Here is a 12,463-nt window from a genome sequence, read left to right on the forward strand (position 1 = left end):
CTAAAATCATTGCATGATACAGAATATTTGACATCTCTAATACATTACATGGTGTTTGCACACTATTTTTCTGGGTTCAACATAACTCATCAGCCTCCTCACTGAAATAAAAATTTCAGAAAATAAATTGACATTACGATACAGGTTCCTCTAATTGCACCATCTCCATGAATTAACAAATGCATAGAAACTCTTAAGCACAATACAGATCTAAAAATATATTTGCATTGAGCAACGGTAAACCAAACACATAAATTTACTGGAACTTTAAACAAGATAACATGTTGTCAACAAATAATTGTTGTGTCCATGAAGGCTTTGAAATTAATTGTTTTGATATTTCTTCTTTTCATTTGACTATAGTCACTTCTAGGGACCGTAACATTATCATTGCCGACTTTTTTTCTTCATCCTAAACACAGAAGTTTTCAACGCAATGGCCATGTCAGAAAATATAACTCATGTAGCTATCTAAAGTTGTGCCTTGCACACAAACATGGATAAATGTATATAGCTATCTAATTAAATGAAGTGGAACTCAAGATGAGAAGAAAAATACCTAAACAAATAATGATTGATCTCATAATTTCTTTTCTCCTGCAAAAACCATCAAAATAACATATAGTCTAACAAAAATAAAAAGTTTTATAGATCAGGCAAACATTATCGGTAATATATTAATCCTTTGATCTCCTGTTACAAAGATAGTTCATATATGGTACATAAATATGTAGAGATTACATTAAAATTAAGGCAGATAGATGAGCATGAGCAATATATATCTACCTAGCACGGGTTTTTGATTCGATAAAAATCCTCAAAAGATTAACTCACTACTGGAAATATGTCAATATACATCGATTTTAAGCCGATGTTAAAAAAATTGAAGAACCGATGTCTTCGTGGGTGTAGAGAAAGGTCTCTCTCTTTAACATCGGTTTTGAGCCGTTGTAAAAGACCACTTTAGACATTATTTTTGTACAACAAACTGATGACAATACCGCAATAGACAACAGTGTTTAGCCGTAGTCTATTAGCTTTAACATCAGGCTGTAATTTCTCTAACCGATATTATTGTCCATTATTTACACCAGTTTTAAACACAAAAATACACATTGTAACTGTTGTATTTTGCTATTATAGACATCAATTTTCACATTTTAAGTGATGTGTTATATTTACATATCCAACCAACCAAATTACCAAACCAAAAATATCAAAACTGATCAATTAACCAATAATAAGCCAAAACTTGCCAATAATACTAAAATACCAAAAAATTAACAACTTACAAACTCTAAACAAGTATTATCAAGTTAACGATCATTTAAACAATAGTCAAATTTCAGTATCGACAACTTCTTACACACTTCATCGACCATGAATTAGTCTAATTACATAAGTCATTTCCTACATATCCACACCATATCCATAACTTGTTCACATCAAACACCCACCAGCAACAGTGATACCATTTATATCGCCAAAATCCATATAAGCAATGTTTTACCAAGAAGAAACATAAATCAAAACCCACGGAGGAATCAAGCAGAAAGACAAGTATTTGACTTCATTAGTTACTTTTCAATGAAATACAAATTTTGAAGGCGCACACATCCTTTCAAACAAATTTTAGGCCCTGAAACAGTAACTCGGTTACATTGTAACTTTCTTGCAGTTTCTTACATGAACTGACAACAAAAGAAAGTGTCGAAGCTAGTTATGTAACTAGGTAAAAAGAAGATAATGCATAAGAAGAAAACCATTGGAAAATATGAGAGCAATACATTTGTTGTGTTCACTTTACAAGATCGAGCCCACCATTCCCTGCCCATCCCATTCACTACACCAAACCCTTCACGCCAATAAAATATATCCATTTATGTTTATTAAGTCCATCTCAAACATCAGGACATTTTGGAGATAATATGCTGCCCAAAATCTGTACAAGGTGCAACAAAATCGTAGTGAGTAAAATCCTATTAATAATTTGAAATGCAAATGTAGCTATCTATAACCAATGTGCTAGTAAAACAAATCAAATGAGGCTTTCAATATTAGCCATGTAAAGGAAGCTAGAGTAACTAAGTTAGCACATATCGTTATAGTCACATAGACTGACAAGTCCCATCAAATTGAATTGGTTGGATCAAAACTGAATATTGTGCAGGGATTACAATTTTTCATTTTGAAGATGAAGAACATGCAATCTTCCAGATATCTTTCAAAGCCTATGCGGAATAAATAAATAGTAATTGATGGGAATTTTAAGAACAGAATTACATAATAAATGTGTTCATCCTTTTTTTATTATTTTAAACTCATGAACCGACTAACAAAGTATTGTAACCTGGAGGTTAAAAACTACTGAATAGAGAAAGGAAAAGAAATACAATATTTAATCGTTCATATTTTGAGTCTCTTCCCTAAGTACAGATTGTTCGCCATGAAAGCACAAATAGGCAAAATATGTGGTTAAATAAATACTAGGATTTCATCTTTACTTTAAATGTTCATACACGGTATGCCTGAACTCTAAACTTTTTATTACCAGGAGAAGAGGTATGCACAAGGAGTAGGATACATAGCATCTTGTCTTTATTTGACAGTACCTAAAAGAAACTAGCAAGCTCTATATAACAGCATGCATAGATTTAATTTGAACACGGATTTTAACAAGTGTAAAAGCAAAATTTCCAAACTACTAATAGAAAAATGCAATAAGCTTGTAAAATCTTTAAGAGCAACGAACAAAAATAAATAAATATAGGGAAATTCTAATCTTGTGATTTACTCATGGCACACCTAATCTATTGATTCCATTAGCTGTATTATAATCTCGATGTCAGTTTCAAATATCTAAAGTTTCAAACATCAAACCAGAGTGTTGAACTGAATCTTTTGTTAAACAACTACTAGAAGAACATACTACATCAATATTACATTAATAAACACATCTAATGTCTATTTTAATTTGCAATTACATATCAAAAAATTGAGAAATAAACACATCCACTGCCCACTACATATAATTCCAAGATATAAACTAACAATTTTTTTAGAAATAATAAAGTATGATTCTAAGACCCAATTTGAAAAGAACTTAAAAATTCATACACATAAATAAAATGGATTTACAAATGCACCTAAATGCTAACAAGGACTTAAAAATTCATACATATATATACACCCAAGTAAAGAAGATAACAAATCCGCCAAATAACAGAGAAAAAAGTAAGGATTACTCACCTTGGTTAATAAGTAGTGTAGACAAATCCATTGAGTAATCTGAAAAATACACACGAATTAGAAAATGAAAATAATTTTTCAAAATTAAATTGAAAATAGAATTACAAATTAGCGGTTTATTCTTCTAAAACAAGGCTCAATTTTGGTTGTATAACATTATTTACAGTTGTATGTTCTTCTTTCTTTCTCGATTAAGGAGTTTCTTTAGGGTTTTCGAAATTAGGGCTTTTAATCTTAATCAAAATTAGGCCTAAGAGATGAGAGCGGGGTGAGAGATGAAAGAGAGAGAGATGAAGATGGAAGAGGGAAAGAGTCGAAGGGAGAGAGGGAGAGAGAGGAAGATATATATATATATATATATATATAGAGAGAGAGAGAGAGAGAGAGCGTTTGAGGTGAGATAGATAGCGGGATAGTAGGCTGTGAGAGAGACTGAGTGAAAGGGGGAAAGATAAGAATTGGGGGAACTAAAATTTTATTAAGTATAGAAGAAGGGGAACAATTTCTCTGTGTTTTTTTATTTTTTTGAAAACTAGTTATAGACAACAGTCATGTTCAAAATTGATGTGAGTAACTATATTTAACATCGGTTTTAATAGAACTGATGTTAAAATTTTTTTTTACGTTGGATTTCTTTGGAAACGCTGTAAAATGGGTGATGTCTATTCTTGTTTTTCTTGAAGTGACTGCATTAACTAATTTATAAAGGATTTGACATATTCCAATAAATTGACACCCTATGAGAATAGCCTCTTATGGGTGTGAGTCACGTGACTTGTAAATGCAAATTAGAAACAATTAACCCTTAAAAGTGATTATAAACTCTCCCAAGATTTTTATTAAAAGGTTGAAATGCAAAAATGTAATATCATCTTAAAAAAGACAAATTGAAATCCCAAATAACAAATCTAAATTGCATTATCATACCTAACTTTGTAAGATAAAAAACCTACAAACAACAAAATTAAAAAATAGTCCTTCATGAATAAATCAATTCATAATTTATTACAAATAACATAGTGGGCAAAAATCAACTACCAAAGAATGATTATGAGTAAGAACCAACTATCAAATAATCCATTTCTAAACTAAATTCATCAAGAATGGGCACAAAAATATGAGTAATAATAAAGTAACAATTCCCGACAATCGTCAAAAGTTTTGAATCAACATCTTGCCTCCGAAAATAGTATTACTGATTAAAGTTTATCTTCTCCTCCATCTGCAATAACGAAGACTGGATTTTAATAAATACATCAAATATTAAAGATGTTTAACTGTAGGCTTCCATTTCAAAGTTGTCTTTTAACACAAATCATATACTTCCAAACACATGAAGATGTTTAACTATAGGCTTCTTCTTAGACATGATTGAGTAAGGTGACTTGCTAATGCTTTTGTTCACTAGATATCTATTCTGGGTATAACATCTTGTGTTAAAAGCTTTCTCCCAAAAGTTGTTGGCAACTTGGCATCCTACAACTTTGTCCTTGCAGCTTCAACTAGAGTTCTGTTCTTTCTTTCAACCAAACCATTTTGTTGAGGTGTTCTTGGAGCTGGGAACTCTTGATTGATGCCTTTGTATTTACATAAATCATTCAATATGGAATTTCTGAACTCGGTACCACAACTTCTCAATATTTTTACAAAGTTGTCATTTCAACCCGTTTCTCAATGTTCTTTATGTGTTCAATGATAATGTGTAGAATTTCTTCTTTTGAATGAATAAAATCCACCCAAGTGTATCTTGAGTAGTTATCCATCATTACCAGTGCATATATCTTCTTAGAAATGGACATGACATTTACATGACCAAACAAATTTATATGGATAAGTTGTAGTGGAGCATTGATTGAATTTACAGCTTTGCTTTTGTGACTTGATCTCTTCATTTTTCCTTTCTCACAAGCTTCACAGACTTCATTCTGGATAAACTCCAAGGCTGACATGTCTCTCACTAATTCTCTTTTCACAAGAGTGTTGATTGCTTTAAAGTTTAAGTGAGAGAGCTTCTTGTGCCAGAGTTTGCTTTGTTCACTTGATACCTTAGTGTAGAATCAACGCACTTTGTCCTTGTTTGTTGAGTTCATGTCTACAACAAACAAGCTTCCCCTTCTCACTCCTTTGAGAGCAATTTCACCACTCTTCTTGCTTGTGATTGAGCAATCTTATTTGTCAAAAATAAATCTAAAACCTTTATTTGTAAATTGATTGATACTTAGAAGATTAACTTCAAGACCTCAAACTAGTGCTACATCCTGAATGATAATATTTCCATAAATCAAACTGCCTTATCCCATTGTGAATTCCTTGTTATTGTCTCTAAAGGTCACAAAAGGGCCATCCATCTACTCAAAATGTGATAGCATGGCTTTATCACCTGTTATGTACCTGGAACATCCACTATCAATGATCCACTTGACTTTATTCTTCTTGCCCTGCACACAATGAGGTTTAAGTGTTTTATCTACCCAGGTAGTGTTGGGCACATTTTTCTTCTTGTCAGAGTTAATAGAAGCATAACTTGAGCAATCAAAAGAAATAATTTTCTTTGATTATCATTCTCATTTTTTACCACAAATCTAAGATTTTCTTTTAGATTTTTTCTTAGTTTTGACAACTAGTCATAACCTTCATGTTGCATGGAATGCAATCAAATTTGTCACATAAGTAATAGAGGTCATCTGCTTCAGCTTCATTATACTTGCATGCTCCATACTTTGACTCACTAACAATCTTTTTACAAAGATGAGTTATGTGATTTGTTGAGCCACATCTTTGAAATTTCTTTTAGGGACATCTGCAACATAAGCATAATTGTTGCTTTTATTGACTCCTATCTTTCCATTTTTGTTCTTCATTTTCTTTCATGTGCTTTCATTCTTTGCTTCTGTTTAAAGTGTCTTTGTGACTGGACTAGTTTCAGGCTTTATCTCTCTTTCAATATTGACAGTTGATTTGACATTTTCTTTTTCTTCATCCTCATCTACAATTTCTTACTAGATGATGAGCTCCTCTTCATTGAAATTCACCTTATAGGCTTTGAACAAGGGTGCATTCACTTTTTGAAGCACAAAATGAACTTCTTTGTTCATAATTTATTTGCCTTATCAATGTGATTTTTCTTTAAATATGAACCAGCCTCATAGTCCATACCAATTATTATGTTAGCACGGGGTTTGTTCTTTTCATGATATTGATCAACTAGTTCAGAAGCATTTTTAAATGACTTAAGCTTAAATTCAGTTTTCTCAATTTTATCTCTCAGTACAACTTCTACCCACTCTGCACATTTCAGCTTATTTTTAAGATATTCATTTTCTTGCCTAACTGACTCTAGGAACACAAGCTGCAGCTCTAGTTCTTGTTTCTCAATTTCAAGTTTCTCATTCACTTTTGATAATCTATTCATTTCCTTGATGGAAACCACCATGCTTGTGTGAATGTGAAACATTTTTGCACCATCTTTTCAACAATTTTCTTATTTTGTGAAGCGTTCAAATAAATGGTGGTTAGGATAGGTACCTCTTACTTTGATGGAGATGATTCTCCTTTCTCCAAGGCCATGAGAGCATAATTTTCATAATCTTTACTGTCATCTTCATCATTTATGCCATCTCAACACTTTTCCTCAGCAATATATGATTTTCCTTGTTGCTTCTTTAGAAGTGTTTCATACTTAGCCTCAAGCTCCAAGTATGTCTTATCTTTCTTCACCTTCTTTGACTTTCTGCATTCTATGGCAAAGTGGTCAAGCTCATCACAGTTATAGCATCTAATCTTAGATATGTCCATAGATCTTGATTTATAGCAACATTTTCCAGTTGCACTTGTCTATATTTTTTCCTTCATGTTGTTGTTGTAGTATGTTTGACCTTTAATCTTGAAGTACCTGGGATTTTTTACTCTTATATTTGAAAAATTCCTTGCCATATAGGCCATAGACTAGTCCATTTCATCCAACTCATCAAGGGTGTAATTGTTAGTGTGTGTGCCCTAGAGACAACACTATTATGTTTATGTTATAAAACATTTGTATTATTAATTATAATTCTATGGATTATTCTTTAGTAATTTGTTATATCTTTATTTTCTGTGATAAAATGTTAGATTAATAAATGTCCTTGGAATATGATATGTAAATCTATATCTCTAAGTACGTGACTTAGAAATGAGATTATGAGAATATTATTGATATTTCTAAAGGTCCCTAGTCAAGTATTATTGTTAAGGAACAATAATAAATACATTGAGACTAGTGTGTTTATTGACTAATGATCACATCTCATTGATCATAGGTATTGTGATACTAAAGTCAAAACACAGGCACATGTATTAGATACATGGTGCTGGATTGACCCGTTGTGAGATACTACATGTTTAAAGTGTCATAAGTTAATCTCACAGTGATACTGATGTATTGGTCCTTAGACCTGAAATCATTATGTTTCTATACGAGAATTAATATACTTTGATACTATTGAAAGTTATCCTTGACCGGGTAATAATAAAAGTAAACATTGGGTATATTATGAATCGTACGAGAAATATGAATGATCTAGATGGGATTTAGCCCTCCTTTATTAAAAGAGTGATATTATTGGCCTCTTGATTGAGTAAGACTATAAAATGCATGGTCGTTCTCAAATACTGATTTGTTTAATAGTTTACTCATTGATCAAGGAAAAAAGGATTAAACGTTAACAGAGGATGACACAATGCATGCCTCGAGTTTGATCTATAATATAAGGCTAAAGGGATTATATTACATTGTACATTATTCACGAAAAGTTTAATTGGATCACCAATTATTATTATTACTTGGGGAGCAATGATGTATTACTAGATGCCACTCATTGTTTATAATTTTATTATTCGAAAATAAAATTATTCCCAACGTAATAATAACCTAAAGGGTCACACACAAAGAACGTTTAAAACAAAGTGTTATTTAAATTATGAATTTAAATATTTTATTGTTGTTAATTCGAAGTTAATTATTAAATTATTTAAGTGAGACTTGATTAATTGTATATATATATTAGAATTCAAATTTAATAATAATATAAACCCAAAATCAGAATGGGTCCTTTTTGAAGCCCATTATGATTAGGGTTAGGCCCGAATCCCCTCTCTCCCTATATATACATTAGGATATATATTTTTAGGGTTTGGAAGATATATCATGTTTTTTAGAAAACCCTATAGCAGTTCTACATCTTAGAGAGGCTAGAAAGAGAGAGAGAGAGAGAGAGAGAGAGAGAGAGAGAGAGAGACAACCAAATCGGCTAGTACTGGCTCCGGTGATCGGTTGACGATCGAACGTTCGTGTGGATACCTTGGAGAGCAGATCTTCGAAAGGAGGGCTGCTGTGTTGGTTCATCAAGATCAGAACGTTCATCACAATCAAAAGGAAAGCTTTATTAAGGTAAACATCGATTCTCCATAATTATCCAGTCATTATACATAGATCTTGCGGTAGGGATTCAAAAGTTTTTATTTTTCCGTTGCGTTTTAATGATCGAATCCCTAACAATAATACTGTTAGATATTGAGTGCAATGAAATATAACACGGGGGGGGGGTGAATATCTTTCTTTGGATTTAAATTAACTTTAAAAGTTTTGGCTTAGATTGAATAAAACAGATATAAATTTGTAGCAATAAATTGTTTGACAGTAAGCACACAACATAAGATATCAAAACTCACTTTATTGTATTAATCAAATTTGTTTTGCTACAAATTTGTGTTCTTAGAAATAAGAACTCAACTACAAATCTTGAGAGCATACAAGATATTTTCTAGATCTGTTTTTCTTACTTCTAAACTAAGGACCCGTGCATGCTTTATAGACCAACAACACGGGTTAACAAAACTTGCACCAAAATGCACTAACATATTTTCTAAGGTTATCTTGTCTATTTCCATTTCTGGTGTTAGAATATCTGTGCAGAATCTTGTAGGTCTGCGACCATCCTTTGTCCAGTAAATCTTGTGTAATATCCAAGAAATATCGTGCAATTATTTTTATCAATAAATATTTATTATTTTATTATTATGTGAATTTTGGTGAATTATCTGATGATTGCTATTGATATTTAGGTTTTTATATGTGATAAAGTGTAAGTACTTTGATTTTTAATAAGTCCAGAATAAAGTATAGATAATTATAGTATTTTTCTGATAATTTTCGAATTGTTATATGATTTTATAAGGATTTATAGGTTTAATGATTATTTTCTGATAATTATAAAACTACTTTATAATATCGAGAATCGTCCAACTTCAACCGTTTTTGCGTTTTTACAATCCGAAACTCTTTGGAAAACTCTTTCCTAACCTAATCTGATTATTCCGGATATTTTCCGTGTTTTCACTTTTTCGATCTGAAGTACGGTTTGACTCGTACGTGTCCCGGCGTAAAATTTTCGATACGATAATCATTTTTATAGATCAATAAAACCCGTATTCTCGAAAGACGGGATATTATTACATTATTTTCGTATAAAGTGTTTTATAAGAATCCCGGTTTTGATAATTATCCAAAATATGTATCAAATTGGATCATTTTTACAATTACTTAGCGGTTAAGTAACCTATTTTTCGATCCAATACGATCCAACGAGTATTTTATTATGTGTTAAATGGGTTTATATTAAAAGTTAGACTATCCAGGTTTTGTTTTAATAGCTATTATTTCGTATAGAGTAATTGACATTTTTTTGCATAATATGGAATATACCATACTGATTTTCCGAACATCTAGTTAATTAGGGGGTGTTTTATTTCGTGAAAAATGACTTTTCCGGGCCCCTACCGGACGTAAAAGCCCACAAAAATCGTATTTTTATTTTTTATAAAATTGTGGAACTGTCAAATATTCAATATTTTTATATTTTTGAATTATTCATAATTTTTGGGATTTTTTGACATAATTTTTGTATTTATTGGGTTGAAAATTATTCCCCGTTAATCATTAATTATGGGCTAATTATTTGATATAAATTAGGCCCTAAATAATTTTTGGGAGTATTATTTTTGTAAGTATAAATAGGATTTATCTATTATCTAATTATTATTTATTTATAAAAAAATCAGAATATATATATATATAAATCAATTAGAAAATTCTCTCAGTTTAGGGGATTAGGGTTCTTGATCTATTCTTGAAGATCAAAGAGGATTTTCAGGAGATAGGGATCTCGAAATTGGGAGTTTGAGTAACCAAATCAAAGCCCTTGAAGAGTACAATCTGATTTCACCATCAATTTCTTGATAGGTAACAACTTCGAAAATTTTCGATTTTGTGTTCTTCGTTGAATTTGGGGGATTCTTGGTTGTTACTTGTTGGTTGATTTTGTTTAAGTGTAGTTATATATCGTCTAATTTAGAATCGATTGATACTTATTTCATGATTTTTGGCTTCTGATTTAGTGTCGTCGGAAAACCACCGACCTTGATTTTGATTGGGTTTTTCTGGCTGATTTATCTATTTTTGATTGATGAAATTGCTATAATTAGTCTCATGTGAGTGTAAGGATGATTGTGTGCTAAGTTTTGCAGAGTTTCGTTACCGATTTCAGTACCACCGATTTTGGGTCACCAGAATCGCGATTGAATCTCATCGGAGATGATAATTTAATCACCATTGTTAAGTCTGGAATGATGACGGTGTGATGAAGTAATGTTTCGCCCATTTTTCTCGAAAAACCAGTGCAGAAAGGGGGCGTTTGGGGGCATTTTGGGCCGAAAATGACCTCACCGAAAACTGGGGAGCTTCCCAGAATCCGGCCGGTGTCAACCCGGATCCGGTTTGTTCATGGCTGACCCATTTCAACTCAATTGAAACCCGGGTTTGATTCCCAAAACCCCTAATTCCCAAATCAATTGTTGTTTCTAAATTTTTTGTTTTAAATTAATTCAAAATTTATTTTAAAAATTCACAAATTGATTGTAAATTCCAAAATTAATTTAGTTAATTACTTTAAATAATTAACTAAATTATTTTAAATCCGGAAAATTGTTTTCATTAAATATTCAATAAAATCAATAAAATCACTTTAAAACAAAAATAGTTTTAGAAACAATTTTAGCATTTATGAGAATAAATATTCAATAAAATCACTTTAAAATAAAATAAATTCATACATCTCAATAATTAAGTGTACGAGAAATTTTCGTACTTAACAATCTCCCAAAATTAACAATAGGCAACACACAGCTAACAAAACCATCACATATTTTATTTATTTAATAATTCTATATTACATTTACATATCGGATCCGAAAATAGGTTACTTAGCCGCTAAGTAACTATACAACGATACAATTTTAATACTAGATTTAAATATTTATCAAAATAGAGCCTCTTATAAAACACTTTATACAAAAATAAGGTGATAAAACCTCGCCTTTCGAGAATACGGGTTTTATCGACTTATAAAATGATTAGCGTATCGAAAATTTTACATCGGGACTCGTACAAGTCAAACCGTATCCCGGATCGAAAAAGTCAAAACACGGAAAATGTTCAGAATTATCAGATTAAGGTAGGTAGGAGTTTTTGGAAGAGTTACGAGTTATAAAAACGCAAAAAGGGTTGAAGTGGGACGATTTCTGATTCTAAAAAGTAATTTTTATAATTACGTAAAAATAATCATTATTAATTCTATAAATCCTTATAAAATCACATAATAATCCAAAAATTCCCAGAAAAAATATATTTTATTATGGATAATTAAAAATTAAAATATCCTAATTTTATCAGACATAACACCCAAACATCAATATCAATCATCATATAATTCCTCAAAAATTCACATAATAATTACATAATAATTATTTATTGATAAAATAATTATACTATATTTCCCGGATATTACATGTACCCTGTTAGTGAAGGATGAGAATAACAAAAAACTCATATGGCAATGACAACCATGTGTGCGATTTTCAAAATCTTAAAACAAGTTTTCGAAAGAGATTTTCCTAATAAATTTCTAACAGATCTTTACACAAAAAGAGTTTAAAAAAAATCTGGTTGTCAAATTACTACTTGAGTTTCTTGTTATTATAAAAAAGTAAATTACCTGGAAGAATAATGGATCTAGACTCAGTATTGTTAGTTAGAGGGCCAAGTACAACCGCTAATACAGAGAAATTTAAAATTATCTCAAAAGAAGAGTGTAAATTTTGTTTAATAGTATCGACAATT

The sequence above is a fragment of the Apium graveolens genome, chromosome 7 (genome assembly GCF_009905375.1).
Source record: "Apium graveolens cultivar Ventura chromosome 7, ASM990537v1, whole genome shotgun sequence".
Taxonomy (NCBI): Eukaryota; Viridiplantae; Streptophyta; class Magnoliopsida; order Apiales; family Apiaceae; genus Apium; species Apium graveolens.